This window comes from Gekko japonicus, unplaced genomic scaffold (genome assembly GCF_001447785.1).
Source record: "Gekko japonicus isolate JY-2015 unplaced genomic scaffold, Gekko_japonicus_V1.1 scaffold4495, whole genome shotgun sequence".
NCBI classification, from domain to species: Eukaryota; Metazoa; Chordata; class Lepidosauria; order Squamata; family Gekkonidae; genus Gekko; species Gekko japonicus.
The window spans coordinates 13,169-37,147 of record NW_015175505.1 but is presented as its reverse complement, the minus strand read 5'-3'; the positions used below and the strand labels follow the sequence as shown (position 1 = coordinate 37,147).

Sequence of the window (23,979 nt, the reverse complement as noted above, 5' to 3'; positions counted from 1 at the left end):
GGGGAACGCTGGACAGATGTGCCTGTGTGAACGGCCCCTTTAATCTGCTTGTGAAATGTTCCTCACACACGCCTATATCAGGGCAAACTGCCCATCTTAACTCAGCCCTTCAATGCCATAATAACACCACAGAGTCCACCTTCCGAAGTGGCAATTTTCTCCAGGTGAACTGAAAGCCAGTTTGGTGTAGTGGTTAGCAGGGGTCGTTTCGTAGAAAAAAAGAGCTAGGGGAACTCATTAGCATAACTCATTAGCATATGCCACACCCCCTGACATCACCGGAAGTCCACCGGCGGTGGACCTGCAAGGCCGGCGTTAGTGCAAGGAAGCCCCGCGAAGGCCCTCCCTGGCCCCAGGCAGGCAGGGGTGGGGAGAGGCAGGGAGGAAGCAACTTACCCTCCCTCTTCTCCTGCCTCTTCCTGGCTGAATGAGGGCCGGAAGCAGGGCGACCGGAAGCAGGGGGCGGGGCTTTGTCATGTGCCCCGCCCCCCGTACCTCACCTGGGGGAACTGCGATCCCTCGCGATCCCCCCGAAATGACCTCTGGTGGTTAGGAGTACAGACTCTAATCTGGGAGAACCGGGTTTGATTCCCCACTCCTCCACATGCAGCTGTTGGTATGACCTGGGGTCAGTCCCAAGTTCTCTCAGAGCTGTTCTCTCAGGAGCAGTCCTCAAAAGAGCTCTCTCAGCCCCGCCGACCTCACTGGGTGTCTGTTGTGGGGAGGGGGAGGGGAAAGGAGATTGTAAACCACTCTGAGACTCTGAGTGAAGGGCAGGGTATAAATCCAATCTCTTCTCTGCTCTCTATTGTCATAGTGGCAGATCTCCAGCCACCCCCTGGAGGCTGGCAACCTTAGCCCCACCTGGCTTTGAATCCTGGCACCAAGGTCGCTCATCTCTCCCCTGTTTTTCTACCAAGACGTGCTCAGCTCAGAGTCATGGGTTCTGGCACGTTTATTGTATAATATATGAACTTGCGCTGATTTTATAAGCCTTCCCTGGCTCTGATCATATTGTAATTCTAAACAGCCCTAAACTCATTTAAAATCCTAATAAAAACACTGCCTTGCATTTGCATTCACTCCTCTGCAGGTTTCCCCCCGCAGCTGCCGTGACAGCAGTTTCTCTGGAATTGATAATTCTCGGGACTTTGTGTACCGGAAAACCATCTTTCATTGATCAGGAAGCTCTCCAAGTTTAATGGTGTGACGGTGTGTGTGTGTGTGTGTGTGTGTGTGTGTGTGTGAGCACTCTTAACAAGGTGCCTAACTAATTTCGAAGAGGGCGGGGAGGGGGGTGTTCAGACCAGCGCAGAAAAATGCAGCCGACTAATATTCTGGAGGGTCATCTTTCCCCAAGCACGGGAAGAACCAAAACCTTTCTGAACTTCTGCTTCCTAATTGGTTGGGCGGCATGCAGAGATGGCTGGCTAAGTGCAGAGGCTAGGACCTGATGTACTGACATCAAAAATCCACCCCTGATCGGTTGGGCTCCCAGGAATCCATAATTACCTATGACCGCCGAATCATCCTCAGGTTTTTCACTCACATGTCCCTTCATGTTCTTTCCTGTGAAGCCACATTTGGAACCTGAAGAACCAAAACCTTTCTGAACCTCTGCTTCCTAATTCATTGGGTGGCATGCAGCGATTGCTAGCTGAGTGCAGAGGTGAGGACCAGATATACCCACATCAAAAAGCCGCCCCTGATTGGTTGGGCTCCCAGGAATTCATAATTACCTATGACTGCTGAATCATCCTCAGGTTCTTTGCTCACGCATCCCCTCTTGTTCTTTCCTGTGAAGCCGTGTTTGGCAGGGGTTCCTAACCTTTTTGAGCCCGTTGGGCACCTTTGGAATCCTGGCACAGTGTGATTGGCACAGGCACAAAATGTCCAGCCACAAAATATCCACTGCAGCTTACCTGAAGTCACCGAGTCTTCGTGCTGTGGTGGCAGATGCCACCAAAGCGACATTGTTTTTTTAAAAAAATCTGAACAACCAATCGAATCTCCATGGCCCAATCAGAAACCTTGCTGGGCAAAAGCCCCACCCACTTTCTAAAATAAGCAGGAAAAGGGTTGGCAGGCACCACGTCGGTGACCCCTGCTCTAAGGAGGCCTACAGATACGGGAACATTGTGTTTTAGGGTGGTTTTGGTGGATCCTATGAATGCTTTTTGGCTGTTCTGTCCAATTCAAGAGTAAGGCAGAAGACAGAGGTCTTTCACATCACCCACCACCTGATTCTTTTCACTGGAGAGACCGGGAATTGAACTTGGGACCTCCTGCATGCCAAGCAGATGCTCCTTCTCCCAGCCACAGCCATCTGAGCAATTCTGCTCAAGCAAGTGCTGAACCCGGTACTGAAATGGGGTGCTTCTGTTGCCAGTAAACAGCGATTCTTGCTTCAGGGAGTGGTTTGCTGCAATGGAGCTACGTGTCGCACAAGAGCTTGAACTCAGAGCATAATGTGTGCCTGTTCAGATCATCGATGAACTCTTCTGGGCTTGGTGCCCGGTATATGCTCAGGATCCCATGCCTGTCTCCTGCAACACCATCTCCTGGGGTACCCCTCCAAGCACCGCTCCGGTGTCAGAACGGCAATGTGTCCACCATTGACCAGAAATGTCATGGAACGGCTTTTGCTGTTGCCTGCTTTTGTGTGCATGCTCAAATACGCGCAGAAAACGGAAAAGAGCAGCCACTCCAGAGCATGGTGTGATGGCCTGGTGGCAGTTTGGAATTGAGGAGGGGAGTGCATTTACCAAGTGCCCGCCAGATAATCCCCTGTTGCTATGCATTCTGGTTCTCCCTGTGTCCCTCCCCCAATATCCCCCAATCTGTCTTTCCTCTTTTTTGACCCAGTGTGATGTAGAAGAAGAAGGGATTGGATGTATACCCTGCCCTTCACTACCCAAAGGAGTCTCAGAGCAGCTTACAGTCTCCTTTCCCTTCCCCTCCCCACAATAACAATAACAGACTCCCTGTGAGGTAGGTGGGGCTGAGAGAGCTCTTTCGAGAACTGCTCTTGAGAGAACAGCTCCGAGAGAACTTGTGACTGACCCAAGGTCACACCAGCAGCTGCATGTGGAGGACTGGTTTGTCAGGAGATCCACAAGTTCACAATTGAGTTCTTTCAGAACTCTCGGATGTACCCTTCCTAATAATCCCCAGCATAGCATTGGCCTTCTTTATTGCAGTCACACACTGTTCCCGCACCTCTTTTTCAAAGAATGAAATGAAAAGGGGGAAAAAAAATCTTTGGCCAGCCACAAACTCTCAGCCTAACCTACCTCACAGGGTTGTTGTGGGGATAAAACAGAGGAATGTTAGAGGCTGCTTTCGGTCCCCATTGTGGTGAAACGCGGGATATAGATGAAGCGAATAAAATAACTCTCGCCGGGGTTTTGAATCATGGCTGCCCTTTTGTCCTCCTCTTCTTCCCATTGCCTGGAGTTCACCGCCCCTGCTCCCCACTCCCCTCTCAACCTCCCCCCTCCCCATTCAGGCACACTTGGAAAAAGTGCAGAAAAGGGCAACTCGAATGATAAAAGGGTTGGAACACTTTCCCTATGAGGAAAGGTTAAAGCGCTTAGGGCTCTTTAGCTTGGAGAAAAGACGACTGAGGGGTGACATGATCGAGGTTTATAAGATTATGCATGGGAAAGAGCAGGTAAAGAAAGAGGTACTTTTCTCCCTTTCTCACAATACAAGAACTCGTGGGCACTCCATGAAACTGCAGAGCGGTCAGGTTAGAACGGATAAAAGGAAGTACTTCTTCACCCAAAGAGTGATTAACACATGGAATTCACTGCCACAGGAAGTGGTGGGTGCTACAAGCATGGACGGCTTCAAAAGGGAATTAGATAAGCATATGGAGCAGAGGTCCATCAGTGGCTATTAGCCACAAGGTATAGCTAGGGGCTCTGGGGCAAGTGATGCTCTGTCTTCTTGGTGCTTGGGGGGGGTCAACAGTGGGAGGGCTTCTAATGTCCTGGCCCCACTGCTGGACCTCCTGATGGCACTGGTATTTCTGGCCACTGTGTGACACAGAGTGTTGGACTGGATGGGCCTTTGGCCTGATCCAACATTGGCGTCTCTTATGTTCTTATGTTCACCCCCCTCCCCCAGCTCGGTTCCCAACAAAGCCCATTGTCTGCGCTCACATTAATAAGCTCCCAGGGAAAAAACCCCAGCAACAATGAGATTATGAGCTATGCCTTTGTGGCAACAGAATTGCTAATTATTGCCGAGATAAATGAGAATATCAATGATGAAAGTCAATATTATTGTCTTCTTTGTTCCTGCTTGTTTTTATTTTCAGATGAAAAGAGCACTCGGCCTCGTCTCACCAGGATGTGGCAGGGAGCCGGAACGGTTCCCATTGGCAGGGGCACGCGGCAGAGGAGGCTACGATAAGAAATCATATTACACATATGCTCGCAAAAAAAAAGAGCCGCTTTAAATCAAACGCTCGAGCCAACACCGTTGTCTTTGATTAATTCATTTAAAAAGGAGATCCCGCCTCTGCCCCTTCCACAGCGTAAGAGAGTCTCGTGGACTGCGCCAGGAAGGGAGGGGAATAGTGTGCGCCCAAAATCAGTACACCGCTGCATTGCCGTAAAATTGGGCTGGATCGGTTCCCACAGGAAATTAATACATCAAATACTGAGGAGAAGCTGTACAGCATTTTTTAAAAAATCTGCAATTCCTCCAGGGAGCTCAGGATCGCTCATGTCACTTCTAAAACAATCACTTGCAAGTGGACTGGCTTGCCCACACAGGATAACCGAGTTAAAAATGATTGCCGTTGCACAAATGTGCAACAGCAATGATGGCTATTGCACAACGCTGTGCAATATCCAGTGATGTGTGGATGCAGCCCGTCAGTGTAAAATGGAGAGCCAGAAACACCCGACAGACATATACATGAATGAACCGAAAATTAAATGAACCGAGGAACACATCTCCAATTCTCAGTGAGGTCTAAACCTATGCCAGGGTTATACCACTTTTGACCTCTCTGTTGGGCTGCATGCAGACATACGTTTGCTATAAGATAATGTGCAGAACAAGGTGTTGGTTTTTTTAAAAAAAATGATCTTAGAAAGGTGAGTCCATTCATACTGTTGCATTCAGTGTCCAATATCGGACGCCCCCTCGAGCCAACTGGCAATGTAGCTTCTTGAAAACCATTGAAGGAAGTGATGACGAGACCCCGATCCACTTTTCTCTGCTCACAGGACTCTTTGATTAATCCTCTCCTTTCAAAGGGGAAATAAAAGAAACAGTCTGGCAGGTGCAATTATTCCGAATTGCGTGTGTGTGTTTAAAAGCGGTGGAATGTCCTGAATATTTCATGAAAGATACATATATATATATTTAAAAAGCGTTTCTTAACAATCTTCCTTCTCGCCTTTGTCCATGCCGGGGTGTAATTAACCAGAAAGGATCGGCACACAGGCCAAACGGAGAATCCACTGCAGCCGCAGCCGCCTCGTGCTCGTCTCCACGCCGGTTCTTTCCTCTCGTTTAACATTAAAGTGACATTCCGGGCTGAGCGAGCGAGATAACTATCTTCCTCTTTGGAGACGGGAGTTCACTGACCAATTGGCAGAGGGGAAAGAGATGTTGGGTGATTTTCAGTCTCGGCTACATTAAACCTGAATCTTCGGGAGTGGCAGTCACTGGGGAATTAAAAGCCCCTGTCTCTGCCCTTGCCCTCCTTCTGCTTCTATGTGCCACTTTAGGAATTCAGTCCCGCCGTACACCACATTGGTCAGGCCGAGTTCTGGAGGCCTCATTTTCAAAAAGGAGACGGGCAGAATGGAGCGGGTGAAGAAGAGAGCGATAAGGACAATCGGGAGCCTGCAGACCGAGCCGAGCCCTATGGGGGAAGGCTGAGGAATTTTCGAATGTTCAGTCTGCAGAAGAGAAGGTGAAAAGCATGATTGCTCTCTTGAAGTAGGAAGGCATAATTGCTCTCTTGTTGCTTAGAGGAGGGCAGCATAGGACCGGTGTTCCCCCTAAGCTGAGCTAGTGTGAGCTCGCTCACACTTTTTTAGCCTCCGGCTCACACATATTTGTCGTAGCTCAGGAAGGAGGGCTCCAGAGCAAACCCGTTGACGCAGCAGCCAATTCGCTCACTGATCAACTTTCATGCCAGTCGCTCACAAAGCAGGATTCTTGCTCACTGTCAGCAAGCTGCCAATATGTCTTTTCCGTGCATATGAGATGTGTCCACACACCCCTCTCTCCTTCCCTGGACTGGCTTAGACTCTTGCGCGCATGTCCCCCCTCACCCTCATGCGTTCATCTTCAACTGCATTCCTTTCCATGTACGCTAGCAGTGCTTTGAAGGAACCTTATCTGCCAAGGCTACAGGTGGTTCGCGTTTGGAGGCTTTTTGCTTGGTCTATAATGAACAGTAGTGTGAGAATAGAATAGTTGTTTAATCAGCTACAACCGTTGCTTTCTCAGGGTTTGGGTGTGCAATGAGTCCTCAGGGCGGGCGCGGGAAGCATATCTATTGACCCATGTTATTTTAAACTTGCTTTATTATACCTGTCTCAAGCACCTTGTGTTATTCTGAACAGAGAATCTGTTCTAAGTACTTCATGGCTTCAATAAAATAAAACCTTCCTGCAAGAGTGTGTTTCATTGTTTGCTGTGAGTCCGACACTCACAAGACTCCGCAGCTTAGCAGGAGCATTGGATGGGACTCAAAATAATGTGATTAAATCATGGGTGAAAAGGTACCGGGTGGATGTTAGGATTTATTTTCTTTTTTACAATAAGACTAGTTGAGCAGTGGAATCGGCTGCCTACGGAGGTGGTGAGCTCCCCCTCACTGCCAGTCTTCAAGCAGCAGCCGGACAAACACTTGCTCTGGGCAGATACTGCCTTGCATAGGGGGTTTGACTAGATGGCCTCTGTGGGTCCTTCCAGCTCTATGATTCTATCATCTTCAGGAAAGTTATTCAATTTAGGTGCTTTTAGATGGACTGGAATCCAGCCTTCTCAGTGGTGGCACCAGGATCACCTGCCTCTCTATTGCATTTTTTTTGTCCTGCCTTTCCTCCCTGGAGCTCAGAGTAATTCTCCCTTCTTCCACTTTATCTCATTCCAAAATTATCCTATGAGATCATTGGAGAGTGGAGAACTGGGCTGAGGTTACCTAGTGAGCTTGACGGCAAAGGGGGAATTTGAACTCAAGTCTTCCCAGCCCCAATTTATCACTGTGTTTTCTGTGCTACAGTGTCTATTATGGAATGGCCACCCCAGAGACATCTACAGGGTGGTCATATCTGGGTTGGGAAATAGGTGGAGATGTTGGGGGTTGAGCCTGAGGAGGGCGGGGTTTGGGGAGGGGAGGGACTTCAGCGCCATGGAAACCACCTTCCAAAGCAGCCGTTCGCTCCAAGAGAACTGATGCTTGTAGTCCGGAGATCAGATGCAATAGCAGGAGATGTCCAGGTCCCACCTCAAGGCTGGCAACCGTAGACATCTCACAGGTGTGTCCACTTAATGTTTCTCCACAGCCTTTCTTTTTTTTTATGTTGCCTAGTTTTCTTTAGTAGCTGGAATATCGGTGGACTGGAATGCATTGCCGTGGGTTTTAGTAAATGCCTTTTTAGCCACTGTAGTACCGTTGTGTATTTGAGGGGACCTGTCTTGGTGCTGTTTGCCGAACAAAAACAGAAGTCAGAATTTGTATGCGGCTTCCAAGCCCTTCACAGGCATTATCGTGAGGTAATATTTGCAACAAACTTTTAATACATAAGTATGCATGTGCCATCAAGTCACAACCACCTACAGTGACCCCAGCAAGGGACTTTCAAGGCATGTGAGAAGCAGAGGTGTAGCTCTAGGAATCACCAGGAGCACTATGGTAAGATTGCCATAGAGTTTCTGGTGATTGCTACAGCTACCCTCGTCACTGCCAGACAGCTCTAGGAATTGCCGGGAACTCTATGTTAAGATCACCACAGAGCTCCAGGTGATTGCTAGAGCTATCCTTGTCACTTCCAGGTAGCTCTGGGAATTTTCAGGAACTCTATGGTCAGGATTTCCAGTAAGTAGCCAAGGGACTCTGCCTCTGCCCCATAACCCTCCTGTCGGTGCCTGGCAACTCTACCTACAGAGCTCCTAAGATGGGATGGAGTCCCAAAGTCTGCCTTGCCTAAGAGAAGAAATCATCTTCCCGACATTGATTTTTATCTTCTCGCCGAGTGAGCAGATAGCTCGGGAAAAAATGAAGTTATTGGCGGACGAGATGTTTTCTCCACCTGACAACTGATACTGTTTGCTCGCCAATAAAGTGTTGACCTACACAATGATGAGTGATCCCTAGGTAGACACGTTTCTGTAAATGAGCCCTCTCCCTCCTCCCTTGACCGCGCGGCTGGAACTCTCGGCCTCCCGTTCGCTCTGATGTCTTTCTTTCCTCCATCGTCTCTCATTTCAGTGACACAGGGCACGTCTCCAGCACAATCGGAAACCGGTTTAACAGTCCAGTCCCTCTCCCAGGGAACCCTGGGAGCTTCGATTCACGGAAGGATCGGCTTAGGGATCTCTCCCGAGATAAATCCTCAGGATTCCTGGACAGACGCAGAGAAATGGTTCCCTCATCTCTGCAAAAGGGCTCTCCGACCCTCCCCATAATAAGACAGGGACATATTTTCCCCACATATGCTTATACAGTTTCAGGATTGCCAACTTCCAGGTGAGAGCTGGAGATCTTTAGGATTACAACTGTTCTTCCGATGGCAGGGATCTGTTCTCTTAGAGGAAATGGCTGTCTTGGTGGGTGGACTGTATGGCGTGAAATACTGTGGAGGTCCCTCCCAACCCCACCCGCCCCAAGCCCCACTCCTAAAATCTCCAGGTATTTTCCCCAAAGGAGTTGGCAACCCTAGCTCCACACTATTCCAAATTATGTCATTGCGGGCAACAATCCTGGTGCCCCCTAAGCATGAAAAACAAAGCATCGCTCAGGCAGACAAGAACTCTCCCTGACCCCAATGGTCCACATGACCGCCCCAGAAGGTCCTCTTGATGTAGCTCTAGGAATCACCAGGAGCACTATGGTAAGATTGCCATAGAGTTTCTGGTGATTGCTACAGCTACCCTCGTCACTGCCAGACAGCTCTAGGAATTGCCGGGAACTCTATGTTAAGATCACCACAGAGCTCCAGGTGATTGCTAGAGCTATCCTTGTCACTTCCAGGTAGCTCTGGGAATTTTCAGGAACTCTATGGTCAGGATTTCCAGTAAGTAGCCAAGGGACTCTGCCTCTGCCCCATAACCCTCCTGTCGGTGCCTGGCAACTCTACCTACAGAGCTCCTAAGATGGGATGGAGTCCCAAAGTCTGCCTTGCCTAAGAGAAGAAATCATCTTCCCGACATTGATTTTTATCTTCTCGCCGAGTGAGCAGATAGCTCGGGAAAAAATGAAGTTATTGGCGGACGAGATGTTTTCTCCACCTGACAACTGATACTGTTTGCTCGCCAATAAAGTGTTGACCTACACAATGATGAGTGATCCCTAGGTAGACACGTTTCTGTAAATGAGCCCTCTCCCTCCTCCCTTGACCGCGCGGCTGGAACTCTCGGCCTCCCGTTCGCTCTGATGTCTTTCTTTCCTCCATCGTCTCTCATTTCAGTGACACAGGGCACGTCTCCAGCACAATCGGAAACCGGTTTAACAGTCCAGTCCCTCTCCCAGGGAACCCTGGGAGCTTCGATTCAGGGAAGGATCGGCTTAGGGATCTCTCCCGAGATAAATCCTCAGGATTCCTGGACAAACACAGAGAAATGGTCCCCTCGTCTCTGCAAAAGGGCTCTCTGACCCTCCCCATAATAAGAAAGGGAAATGTTTTCCCCACATATGCTGATACAGTTCCAGGATTGCCACCTTCCAGGTGAGAGCTGGAGATCTTTAGGATTACAACTGTTCTTCCGATGGCAGGGATCTGTTCTCTTAGAGGAAATGGCTGTCTTGGTGGGTGGACTGTATGGCGTGAAATACTGTGGAGGTCCCTCCCAACCCCACCCGCCCCAAGCCCCACTCCTAAAATCTCCAGGTATTTCCCCCAAAGGAGTTGGCAACCCTACCTCCACACTATCCCAAATTATGTCATTGCTGGCAACAATCCTGGTGCCCCCTAAGAATAAAAAACAAAATATCGCTCAGGCAGACAAGAACTCTCCCTGACCTTAATGGTCCACATGACTGCCCCAGAAGGTCCTCTTGAGCTACAACACAACTGTAGTCCTTTTGCAAAGCTAAGTAAAGGTCATCGTCGTCTACTCTGCCAATGCACTTACTTCTCCTCCTCCACAACAGGAAAGCAATGGCATAGCCATCTGAACGCCTCTGCACGTCCGTCCGTCCCCATCTGTGTCATTTTGCTGAGCTGGAATCCTCCACTCGCTCCTCTCATATGCGATCACCCCTTTGCTATGGGCTGGGCTGGCACAATTAGGGCATGACCCGAAATGAGCAGACGCACACCCAGACGAGTGGAACGGACTATCCCAAGAATCCCGCCATCTGCTAAATATTATGATGATGAAGTACAGAGATGATCAGCCATCATTACTCCTCTTCCCGATGGTGCCTGCACATCAAACACACTCCATCATGCTGATCGTGGCGGCAGAAGGTGTCGTGTGGAGAAACGAGAGCGTGAAAAATGACTGGGAGGGGACATCCGTGAGAATGCCAGCAAGGCAAGAAGATGTTTCCCAGCTGTTCCAGTGGAGGAGAGCAACCACATGGCTTTCCTATCAACTCAACAATGAGTTGAACTAGAAGAGAAGAAGAAGAGATTGGATTTATACCCCGCCCTTCACTACCCAAAGGAGTCTCAGAGCAGCTTACAAACTCCTTTCCCTTCCCCACCCCACAACAGACACCCTGTGAGTTAGGTGGGGCTGAGAGAGCTCTTGACAGAAACTGTTCTTTTTCAAGGACAGCTCTTATCAGAACTACGGCTTGCCCAAGGTCATCCAGCTAGGTGCAAGTGGAAGAGTGGGGAATCAAACCCGGTTCTCCCAGATTAGAGTCCGTGCACTTAACCACTACACCAAACTAGATCTCAACCATCAAGACAAGCCGACCCAGGCGCTGTTGGATCATTGATATGAGACGATTGAATAAACTGGCTTCTGTATGTGCTACGATTGAGATTGGGGTGAGTTTCTCTGTGTTTTTGTATTATGTATCTATGCAATTGATACATATTGTCTGATTGTTTATTCTCATCTGTGTATGCCTTGAATTTGCACTTAGTCCCACTGTAGCATATTGGTTTTGAAGAAGAATTATTCGAAATGCGGCAGCTTGCATCCGGATTACGTGTCTCTATGGTTTATGGATTCCAAGATTATATGGATTTTCCAGGAACTATATGAGTCTACTCTATGATGAATATCAGCCATCATTACTCCTCTTCCCGATGGCGCCTCCACATCAAACACACTCCATCACGCTGATCGTGGCGGCAGAAGGTGTCGTATGGAGAAACGAGAGCAACTGAAATTTTTGGGACTTTACTTCTCTGCGCTATTGTTGTTTCTTGCAAGAACACCTTAGCTTGATCTAGTTATATGGTTATTGTGTTGTTGAATTCGGTATTAAAATATTATTTCTATACCTTCTTTTTTGTTCACCTTTAGTGAGTTTAGCCAGCGTTTTTTGGTGTGCTTTGTACCATTCAATGTAGGACTCTCCTAGAATCTCACCCTAGGAAGGATAATAACATACCCCCCCCCCTTGTTGCCAGAGATCACAGGCCGGTTCTCCCAGATTAGAGTCCGTGCACTTAACCACTACACCAAACTAGATCTCAACCATCAAGACAAGCCGACCCAGGCGCTGTTGGATCATTGATATGAGACGATTGAATAAACTGGCTTCTGTATGTGCTACGATTGAGATTGGGGTGAGTTTCTCTGTGTTTTTGTATTATGTATCTATGCAATTGATACATATTGTCTGATTGTTTACCCTCATCTGTGTATGCCTTGAATTTGCACTTAGTCCCACTGTAGCTTATTGGTTTTGAAGAAGAATTATTCAAAATGCGGTAGCTTGCATCCGGATTACGTGTCTCTATGGTTTATGGATTCCAAGATTATATGGATTTTCCAGGAACTATATGAGTCTACTCTATGATGTGACATATGTGTGTCAAATTGGACTATGGAATTATAATACAACAGGAGTGAGACACACTGAAATTTTTGGGACTTTACTTCTCTGCGCTATTGTTGTTTCTTGCAAGAACACCTTAGCTTGATCTAGTTATATGGTTATTGTGTTGTTGAATTCGGTATTAAAATATTATTTCTATACCTTCTTTTTTGTTCACCTTAAGTGAGTTCAGCTAGCGGGGGGTTTTTTTGTGCTTTGTGCCATTCAATGGAGGACTCTCCTAGAATCTCACCCTAGGAAGGATAATAACATCCCCCCCCCCCGCTGTTGCCAGAGATCACAGGGCCTTTAACCGACACAAAACCCAATTGGTGTCCTCCCAACGTGACTTCCCAGCCACGTTCCTGACGTGCCGTGGAGAAGAGGCCGCTTGAATCGTCTCAATGCTTTTTCATTAAGGACCTACATTCCGCTCTGCATCGAAAAATCCCTTTAGTTTCCTCCGGAGGACTGTTGTGCCGGGGAAATTGCCCGAGCCCAGTCATCTCTGATGTTTGCCGTCTCACGCACCGCCTGTATCGAACTGACAGCTCGCAGATTCGAGTTGGGGATTTGGTATGTACAGTACGAGCTACAACCTGCTCCTGTCTCTTCCGAGCTTCCAGGAGAGAAGGAGCGCGGGGAGGCAGGCCGCGCGTCGCAGGGGAGTCAGGAAGGATGGGTTCTGACGGTAACGGAGATCTCTCTCATTGCCTAGTGGCGGGAGGGCCCGCCGGCTGTTTGTCCTTGGACAACCCCCTCTCCCCAACAACGCCTGTCTCAAGGCACGAGGAGAGGGCAAACAGAACACAATGAACAGCAAAGAGAATGCAACAAATGGCAGCAATCCTTGCTCACCCTAATGCTTGAAGGCAAAATGAAGAGTCTAAATGAAGGGCCCTGCTGGATCAGACCAATGTAGAATCTAGTCCAGCATCCTGTCTCACTTAATGGCCAACCAGTTCCTCTGGACGGCCAACAACAGGGCATAGAGGCCGAGGCCTTCCCCTGATGTTGCCTCCTGGCCCTTGGATTCAAAGGATCAGTGCCTCTGAATGTGGAGCTTCCCCTCAGACACCATGGCTAATGGCCATTGATAGACTTATCCTCCATGAATCTATCTAATCCCTTTTTAAAGCTGTTTATTCCTGTGACCATCACTATATCCTCTGGCAGCGAATTCCACAGTTGAATCACTCTCTGTGTAAAATAATATTTCCTTTTGTCTGTCCTGAACCTACGGCTCATCAGGTTCCAGATCCCGCTGGGACCTATGCTCCAACGGGAGCAGGAAGTGATGTCATGTGATGTCACTTCCAGTTTGTACCCCCAGACTCTGCAATCAGAAAACTAGGAATTTGGGGGAAAATATTACAACACAGCTCTGCCCTGTGGTGTAGGCTTTCTCCTTGTAGGGATCTGGGTTTTAAGTTTAAAAAAGTGGCTCCCTGGTAACTTGAAGGCCTGCAGTTCATCCTGCCACCTAAATAGGTTTGCCAGGTTTCCTGAGAAACATGCACTTTAAGAACGTAAAATAAGAGAAGCCATGTTCCATGGGCCACCAGGAGGCCCACCAGTAGGGCCAGAACTCCAGAAGCCCTCCCACTGTGGCCCCCCCAAGCACCAAGAAGACAGAGCATCACTGCCCCAGACATAAGAACATCAGAGAAGCCATGTTGGATCAGGCCAATGGCCCACCCAGTCCACCACCCTGTGTCACACAGTGGCACAAACCCAGGTGCCAGCAGGAGATCCACCAGTGGGGCCAGAGCTCCAGAAGCCTTCCTGTTCTTGCCCCCCAAGCACCAAGAATACAGAGCATCACTGCCCCAGACAGAACGTTCCATCTATGCCTTGTGGCTAATAGCCGCTCATGGACCTCTTTTCCATATGTTTCTCCAGTCCCTTCTAGAAGTGGTTTATGCTTGTAGCTGCCACCACTTCCTGCAGCAGTGAATCCCACATGTTAATTACACTCTGCTCACCGACACCTGAAATGCCAGTGGGAGGAGATGGGGTGCATGTGGGAGAATGGACTGATATTGCATTGATGTTGCTGCCAGTAAAACCGGGAATAGACATCACGGACACTCTAGGATTTTCACAAATGTCAGACATTACTTGACCGCACTTGACACACACAAACACACACACACTGAAAAATAGCCATTGTGACTTGATCCAGACCCAATGTAACCCCCCATCCCTCTAGTTTCCTTCTGCCATTGGTGGGAACACCACGAGGAATGCAAGAAGAACTCAGACACTTCCCCGTCATCTTGAGGACCTGGTCCACCATAGAGTCCACTCCGCAGAGGACACTTGTATTGCATTTGGTGTCATTTGCTTTTTTTGTTTGTTTGTTTTATTTTATGCTCCGCGAGCTCCTCTGGGAGACGATTCTGGCCACCAAGGGGGATGAAGAGGGATAAACGGACGGGTGAACAGAACACACACCCCCTTCCCGAGCTCTGCATCCTGAAAAGGTCCAGTCTGGAAGATGCCCTCTCCGTCTCCTCAAGAAGTCATTTTGTTCTCCTTCCCTTTGCGTCTCCCACATTGCAAAACCAAAACTGGGTCATGCCATGACACGTGGAACCAAAGAGTTGCGGTGCTCAGAAATAGAGATGAACCCCGCCCTCTCAACTCCTGCAGCGTCAACTACTGCTGCGGTGCACCGACTCGGCTCAATGCAGCCCTTCTGTTAGGAGAAGAGGATCGACTTACCCAAGTCAAATGGCGTCAGGACGGGAAGGTGACTGGCTTCTGGAACTGTGGCGGGCGTCCGCCTCACCTCGCCTTCCCGATCATGCACTGAAGAGAAAAGCAAGCAAACAAACAAAATGGCATCACATCCAGAGTTTCCTGGACCGCTTCCGATGCATCTCTTAAGCAACCGACACGAGCCAACCAGAACTGTTTCTCCATCCTCTCTCTCTCTCTCTCTCTCTCTCTCTCCATCCATCCATCCATCCATCCATATATATCGCTCTCCATCCATCCATCCATCTCTCTCTCTCCATCCATCCATCCATCCATCCATCCATCCATCCATCCATCCATCCATCCATCCATCCATCCATCCATCCATATATCTCTATCTCTCTATCCATCCATCCATCTCTCTCTATCTATCCATCCATCCATTTCTCTCTCTCTCTCCATCCATCCATCCATCCATCTCTCTCTCTAATCATCTATCCATCCATCATCCATCCATCCATCATCTATCTATCTATCTATCATCTATCTATCATCTATCTATCATCTATCATCTTATCTATCTATCATCTTATCTATCTATCATCCTATCTATCTATCTATCATCCTATCTATCATCCTATCTATCTATCTATCTATCTATCTATCTATCTATCTATCTATCTATCTATCTATCTATCTATCTATCTATCTATCTATCTATCTATCTGCTGTTTGTAGTGACAATCCCAGCTTTGCCCTCTGTTCAATCTGACTGTCTATTATTTCAATTTCTATCCCGCCCTTCCCACAAATGAGCTCAGGGCAGGTCACAACAATAAATTCCAGTATGATCTTAAAATGATTCAATTAATAGATATCAGATATTAAATTAACGCAACAAAACCGGTTAAAACCAGTGACAGCGGGCAGTGCAGCGAATGTTCCGTTTTCAGTTCCCACAGCCGGGAATGAATGGGACGAACCCAAACCATAAAGGCTTTGTTAACAGCAGCATCCTGCCCCAGCCACAGGGCAGCCAGCTGGTAGATGCCCATTGCCTCAGCCAAAGGCCTGGCAGAACAGCTCCATTTTGCGGGCCCCGCAAAACTGTAGCAGGTCCCACAGGGCCGTGATCTCAGTCCGGAGCATGTTCCAGCTGGCCGGGGCCAGGGATGAGAAAGCCCCGGCCCTGGTTGAGGCTAGGTGAACGTCTGGTTGAGGCTAGGCAAACATCAAAGAGATACTCCATACCATCTTGGCCGGCATCAGGAAACTTTAGTCGAAGTGACGTGTAGAATGGAATAGAGAAATCAAGAGAACAACCACAGTCAGTTTGGTGTAGTGTTTAGGAGTGCGGACTCTAATCTGGGAGAACGGGGTTTGATTCCCCACTCCTCCACATGCGGCTGCTGGTATGACCTTGGGTCAGTCACAAGTTCTCTCAGAGCTGTTCTCTCAAGAGCAGTTCTCAAAAGAGCTCTCTCAGCCCCACCTACCTCACAGGGTGTCTGTTGTGAGGAGGGGAAGGGAATGGAGATTGTCAGCCGCTCTGAGACTCCTTTGGGTAGTGAAGGCTGGGGTATAAATCCTATCTCTCCTCTTCAGTCAGGATTCCACAGAGTATGGCTGGACTACTGTAGCGTGCCCTACATGGAGCTTCCCTTGAAGACAATCAGGAAACAAGATCGAGTTCAAAATCTGGGAGATTTGATTCCCCACGCCTCCATTTGCAGCTGCTGGATGACCTTGGAAAAGCCATAGTTCTGTCAGAGCTGTTCTCTCAAGAGCAGTTCTCTCAGAGCTCTCTCAGCCCGACCTAACTCACAGGGTGTCTGTTGTGGGGAGGGGAAGGGGAAGGAGTTTGTAAGCCAATCTGAGACTCCGAGTGAATGGTGGGGTATAAATCCAATCTCCTCCTCCTCCTCCTCTTCTTCTTCTTGGTATGAGCTTTTGTGGGCATGCACTTTTTCAAATACCTAGAATCCAGTGGCACCTTTAATACCAACAAAGTTTTCTTCAAGGTATGAGCTTTCATTTGCACGCACACTATTCCAAATACCTAGAGTCCCGTGGCACCGTTAAGACCAACAAAGTTTTATTCAAAGTACGAGCTTTTGTGAGCATGCACACTTCTTCAAAAAGTGTGCATGCCCATGAAAGCTCACACCTTGAATAAAACCTTGTTGGTTTTAAAGGCGCCACCGGACTCTCAATTTGTTCTACCAAACATCAAAGTTAGTCAATTGCTGTGGAACTCTAGCAGCTATTAGGAGGCGAGGGAATTCAGGGTGGAGGTAGATGCGGCATCCAAACAAACCCCGCAAAGAATTCTCAAGCTGTTCTGTGAGGACAGCGAATGACAGATGTGAACATCAGAGAATCAAACCCCCCGGCGGAGGCCCAGAACGTGTCTCATGGCACTGACATAACTGGCGTTCCCCCTGCCAACTTTCTTGCCTGGTCACTGAGACAGAGGAGTTTTCACATGCCTCCCTTCTCGCCTCATCGTGGTGACGACGAAAGGGTGCCACAGCCCCGAGTTCATGAAGCCCGCGTGAACGGCAGCCTCGATAAGACCAGGCACGCCTGGAGGAGGGAGGAGGAGAGAAGGAAGGTGTATAAATGGATACACAGACTCTTGGCGCCCAGAGACTATGCCAGCTTCGCATCCCAGCATTTCCAGACAGATGGCACCAGCTTGGAGAGTTTACTCAAAGGTGGCAAGAAGTTCCAGCCCTAGCAACCGGCACATCCACGGGCTCACTTCGGTTCCTGGCTGAGGGCCCAAAACGTGACCGCGGGAAGGAAGGAGAGCAGCTTGGGTCTCACTTCAAGCTGGTCTGGAATCCTATGGAGACAGTGGGGGGCTGTGGCACTCAGAAGCCAAGTGAATCCGGCCAAGGATGATGAAGAAGAAGGAGGAGGAGGAGGAGAAGAGGAGGAGGAGAAGGAGAGGAAAAAGCAGGTGAAGGAGGATGAGGATGATGGGGAGGAGGAGGAGAAAGTGGATGAGAAGAAGAAGAGGAAGAAGAGGAAGAGGAGGAGAGAGGGAGAAGGAGGTGAAGGAGGAGGATGACGAGAAGAAGGAGAAGAAAAAGGAGAAGGAGGAGGGGGAGGAGGGGAAGAAGGAGGTGAAGGAGGATGAGGATGATGGGGAGGAGGAGGAGGAGAAAGTCGATGCGAAGAGGAGGAGGAGGAGGAGAGGAAGCAGGTGAAGGAGGATGAGGATGATGGGGAGGAGGAGGAGGAGAAAGTCGATGCGAAGAGGAGGAGGAGGAGGAGAGGAAGCAGGTGAAGGAGGATGAGGATGATGGGGAGGAGGAGGATGAGAAAGTGGATGAGAAGTGGAGGAGGAGGAGAGGAAAAAGAAGAAGAAGAGGAAGAAGAGGAAGAGGAGGAGAGAGGAATAAGGAGGTGAAGGAGGAGGATGACGAGAAGACGGAGAAGAAAAAGGAGACGAAGAGGAGGAGGAGGAGGGGGAGGAGAGGAAGAAGCAGGTGAAGGAGGATGAGGATGATGGGGAGGAGGATTAGAAAGTGGATGAGAAGAAGAAGAGGAGGAGGAGAGGAAAAATAAGAGGAAGAGGAGGGAGAGGAGGAGAGAGGAAGAGGAGGAGAGAGGAAGAAGGAGGTGAAGGAGGAGGACGACGAGAAGAAGGAGAAGAAAAAGGAGAAGAAGAGGAGGAGGAGGAGAAAGAGATTGGATTTATACCCCACCCTTCACTCGGAGTCTCAAAGCGGCATACAACCTCCTTCCCCTTCCCCTCTCCACAGCAAACACTCTGTGAGGTTGGTGGGGCTGAGAGAGCTCTGAAAGAAACTGCTCTTAAGAGAACAGCTCTGAGAGAACTGGTAACTGAACCAAGGTCACACCAGCAGCTGCATGTGGAAAAGTGGGGAATGAAACCCAGCTCTCCCGGATTAGAGTTCGTGGTCCTAACCATGACACCGAAGTGGAACCCAAGCAAGAAAAGTTTGTTAGAGTCTGGGACTAAGCGTGGGGAATTCAGAACTCAGCTCCCTGTTCTGCTCACTTTGGGCCAGAGATCCTTTCTCATCTGTTAGTGGTATTAGACCAGAGCAACTCTGCATAAGATTGCACTGATGATGCCTAATTAGGATTTGTGTGTACGTCTTAGCATGAACGCACAGACCCTCGGTCCATCAAGGTCAGTATTGTCTACTCAGACTGGCAGCAGCACTCCAGGGTCTCAGGTGGAGGTCTCTCCCATCACCCACTTCCTGGTCCTTTTAATGGGAGATGCTGGGGATTGAACCTGGGACCTTCTGTATGCCAAGCAGAGGCTCTACCAGTAAGCCCTGGCCCCTTCCATGGTAGACTTGATCACATGAAGCTGCCTTATACTGAATCAGACCCTTGGTCTATCAGGGTCAATGTTGTCTTCTCAGACTGGCAGCAGCTCTCCATGGTCTCAGGCAGAGGTCTTTTGCATCACCTACAGCCTGGTCCTTTTTAACTGGAGATGCCGGGGATTGAACCTGGAACCTTCTGAATGCCAAGCAGAGGCTCTTCCACTGAGCGATGGCCTCACCCCATCAAATTCAGTATTGCAGATTGGCAGTGGCTCTCCAGGGTCTCAGGTGGATTTCTTTCCCATCACTTACTGCCTCATCCTTTGAGCTGGAGATGCTGAAGAGATTGAACCTGGGACCTTCAGCATGCAAAGCAGAGGCTCTGCAACTGAGCGACAAATCCTCCTTATGAAGCTGCCTTAATCAGGCCATCGGTCCAAGAAATTCAGTATTGTCTATTCAGACTGGTAGCTGCTCTCCAGGGTCTCCGGCAGAGGTCTTTCACATCACCTACTGCCTGGTCCTTTTTAACCAGAGATACCTGGGGTTGAACCTGGGACCTTCTCCATGCCAAGCAGATGCTCTACCACTGAGCCACAGCCCCTCTTTACAGCTCTGCAGGGTCTCAGGCGGAGGTCTTTCCCATCCCCTACTGCCTGGTCCTTTTAACTGGAGATGCCAGGGATTGAACCTGGGACCTTCTGCATACCAAGCAGAGGCTCTTCCACTGAGCCACAGCCCCTCTTTACAGCTCTGCAGGGTCTCAGGCGGAGGTCTTTCCCATCCCCTACTGCCTGGTCCTTTTAACTGGAGATGCCAGGGATTGAACCTGGGACCTTCTGCATACCAAGCAGAGGCTCTTCCACTGAGCCACAGCCCCTCTTTACAGCTCTGCAGGGTCTCAGGCGGAGGTCTTTCCCATCCCCTACTGCCTGGTCCTTTTAACTGGAGATGCCAGGGATTGAACCTGGGACCTTCTGCATACCAAGCAGAGGCTCTTCCACTGAGCCACAGCCCCTCTTTACAGCTCTGCAGGGTCTCAGGCGGAGGTCTTTCCCATCCCCTACTGCCTGGTCCTTTTAACTGGAGATGCCAGGGATTGAACCTGGGACCTTCTGCCTGCCAAGCCGATGCTCTACCACTGAGCCACGGCCCCTCCCCAGCATGCTTTACTTGTGCAAACTGATACTCATCCTAATTGCTTCCCAGGTTTAGAATCCCCTGATCCAGTTTCCAGGAGCTTCCAGGTCATTCAGGTAAAATGCAGCTCATACATCAGGCGCTCCCCATCATCTTGTAATTTTTATTGCCCAGTTTTGCACAGAATATTATGAGTGTCCTCTTTGCCCTGCTTATCATAAGACAGCACTGCTAGATATACGATAAAACTAGCGAGGAGGTGTGGACACAATTCTGCTTCAGCTCCTCTGAATCTCCCTTCCCTCGGAACAAAATTCGAGTCCAGTTACACCTTAGAGACTGTAATGAAATGCTAGGTTGGTGGGAGCTGGGGACAGGGACGGGAGCTCACTCCGTCATGCGGCACTCGGGTCTCGAACTGCTGAACTACCCACCTTCCAGTCTGCAGTTCAGCATCATAACCACTCGAGACACCAGAGCTGTCAAACTTGCTCCACCCTAAAAGATGTTTGCGCAATAAACTGAAATGTCTGTTTCTTCTGAATGAATCAGATCCTGAAATTACTAACGCCAAATTTCTTGCAGAAGTTCTCAAAATTCAAGGAAACTTCAGATTTTAGATAGCACTGTTTTATTTTATGTAATTTTATGTTTGTCTGATTTGATATATTATGGATATGATGTTTTATTCATTCTGTGATTGTTAACATGCCAATAAAGGTTTATGTATGCAGACGATACCTGTCTAATGGCAGAAAGTGAAGAGGATCTTAAGAGCCTCTTGCTCAGGGTAAAAGAGGAGAGCGCAAAAGTGGGCTTGAAGCTCAACATCAAAAAAACTAAGATCATGGCATCCGGCCCCATCACTCCTTGGCAAATAGAAGGGGAAGTCGTGGAAGTAGTGACAGACTTCACGTTCCTGGGATCCCACATCACCGCAGACTGTGACAGCAGCCATGAAATTAAAAGACGCCTGCTCCTTGGGAGGAAAGCGATGGTGAAACTAAATAGCATGACCCTGCCAACATCACCCTGCCAACAAAAGTCCGCATGGTCAAAGCAATGGTATTCCCAATAGTCATGTATGGCTGCGAGAGTTGGACTATAAGGAAGGCCGAGCGCTGAAGAATAGATTCTTTTGAACTATGGTGCTGGAGAAGACTCTTGAGAGTCCCTTGGACTGCAAGAAGATCTAATCAGTCAATCCTAAAAGAAATCAACCCTGACTGTTCCCTGGAAGGCCAGATAATGAAACTGAAGCTCAAACACTTTGGCCACCCAATGAGAAGGGAGCACTCACTGGAGAAGACCCTGATGCTGGGAAAGATTGAAGGTCAAAGAAGACGGGGACGGCAAAGGATGAGATGGGTAGACAGTGTCATCGATGCAACGAACATGAAGTTGAGCAAACTTCAGAGGACGGCAGAAGACCAGAAGGCCTGGCGTGATCTGGTCCATGAGGTCGCGAAGAGTCGGACTCGACTGTGCGACTGAACAACAACAAAATGTATGTATGTGTAGGCCTGAGACGTACTTTAAAGACAACTCCCCCTCTCCCAGTTATTGTTCCCCTTAAAAAAGCAGGAATTACTTGGGCCAAATGTTTTGAAAGGTCCAAAAAAGGTAGGTTCAGGCAGATCCCCTTGTTCTTTGTTCATTTCGTCTAAAAATCCCTCTGCCTCCCAACATGTTTTATTTGGGATATCATGGGATCTCAGTGTGGCAGAAAGGACTGGGTCATGTTACCCTGCATCAAAACAAAGTGCACCATCCAGGCCTGAGTTTCGAGAAAGGAGAATAATTGCAAATTGAGAAGCTGTCGACTTGGAAATCCAGACTATGGAAATCCAGAGTATCACACAGAGAGCAAGTCTCTGTGTGAAGGAGGAAGAGGAGGAAGAAGAAGAAGGAGGAGGAGGAGGTTGAAGAAGAAGAGTTAGATTTATACCCCACCCTTCACTCGGAGTCTCAGAGCGGCTTACCAACTCCTTTCCCTTCTCTTCCCCACAACTGACACCTTGTGAGGTAGGTGGGGCTGAGAGAGCTCTGAGAGGACTGCCCTTGAGAGAACAGCTCGGAGAGAACTTGTGACTGACCCAAGGTTCCACCAGCAGCTGCACGTGGAGGAGCAGGGAATCAAACCCGGCTCTCCCAGATTAGAGTCCGCATTTCTAACCACAACACCAAAGCAGCCAAACTGGAAGCTGCCACGGGCCAATCGCCACCTTCTGGCAAAGGGAGCTTCGACTTTCGAAAGCTCATCATATCCCAAAAACCTTGTTAGTCTCTAAGGGGATACCGGACTCTCCTACTGCAGATCGACACGGCTACGCTCTGAAACGATTAATTGCACAATATATCTGCCCGTATATCCCTGTATATATCCCGATTATGGTGTTTCCTCCTCTCCCTCTACCATGCTCAGCCTCACGAAGAAGTCTTATTTCCTCAAACGACTCTGCTCGTTCTTTTTCACGGCCTTGCATAAATAGGTACCACTTCGGTGGGAAGGTAACAGTGTTCCGTGCACCTTGGTGTTTAGTCATGCCGGCCACATGACCACGGAAACGTCTTCGGCTTGGAAACGGAGATGAGCACCGCAACCCTAGAGTCGGACTCAACTGGCTTTCGAGCAAGGGAACCTTTAAATTTACCTATATCCCTCTATATATCCCGATTATGGCGTTTCCTCCTCTCCCTCTACCGTGCTCAGCATCCCGAAGAAGTCTTATTTCCTCTGCTCGTTCTCGTTGCTTTGGCAACAGCTGCTGCCACAACACAACAATCTTCAGCGTGTGACTGAAGGTAAGCTAGGTGAATGACTGTTTTAAAAACAACATGTTCTTTATAAAAGACAACCTGTTAAGCAGAACTTCTGCCCAAAATGTTCAAGAGTTGCTATTAGAATTATGTATAACCTCGCTCTCTGACATAAAGAATGAAAGAGGTGGAAAGAGAGAAAAAGAGAGAAACAAAGTAAGGAAATAGTTGGGGAAGTGAGGGAGGGGGAAGGAAGGAGGAGAGGGAGAAAGGAAGGAAGGAAGACAGGGAGAAAGAGAGAGAAAAGAGAAAGAACAGTGGCTGGGGAAAGAAAGACCAATCAGGGAGGTATGCGTTGCTTTGGCAACAGCTGCTGCCACAACAGAACAATCTGTGTGACTGAAGGTAAGCTAGGTGAATGATTGTTTTAAAGACATCATGTTCTTTATAAAAGGCAACCTGTTAAGCAGAACGTCTGCCCAAAATGTTGAAGAGTTGCTATTAGAATTATGTATAACCTCACTCTCTGACATTTAGTTGTTGGGTTCGCCCTCTGATATAGTTCAGTTTGCAGTTCACAGAATTATAGAATCACAGAGGTGGAAAGAGCCATAGAGGAAATCTAGTCTAACCCCCTGCTCAGTCCAGGATCAGCCTAGAGCAGGGGTGGTCAAACTGTGGCTTGGGAGCAGGGGTCATTTCCTGCAGGAGCGCACAGGAGCGGAGCTCCGGCAGTAAAGTGCCCAGAGGGCAGGCACATGCAACAAGCCCTACCCCCTGCTCCCAGCAGCCCTCAGTCAGAGCAAGAAGCAGCCAGGTAAGTTGCAGAGCCCCACCCCACCCCCTGGTCCAAAACAGTCCAGT

General features: G+C 48.9%; 3 non-coding genes across 3 annotated transcripts; all 3 read right to left on the bottom strand.

The window, feature by feature from the left end:
- Positions 1–19,885: 19,885 nt before the first annotated feature.
- TRNAT-GGU lies at positions 19,886–19,957 on the bottom strand. Its single transcript has one exon. It is a non-coding gene; the product is annotated as a tRNA-Thr (tRNA).
- A 66-nt stretch (positions 19,958–20,023) lies between these two features.
- Positions 20,024–20,095, bottom strand: TRNAT-GGU. Its single transcript has one exon. It is a non-coding gene; the product is annotated as a tRNA-Thr (tRNA).
- Positions 20,096–20,161: 66 nt separating this feature from the next.
- Positions 20,162–20,233, bottom strand: TRNAT-GGU. Its single transcript has one exon. It is a non-coding gene; the product is annotated as a tRNA-Thr (tRNA).
- Between the last annotated feature and the right edge of the window lie 3,746 nt (positions 20,234–23,979).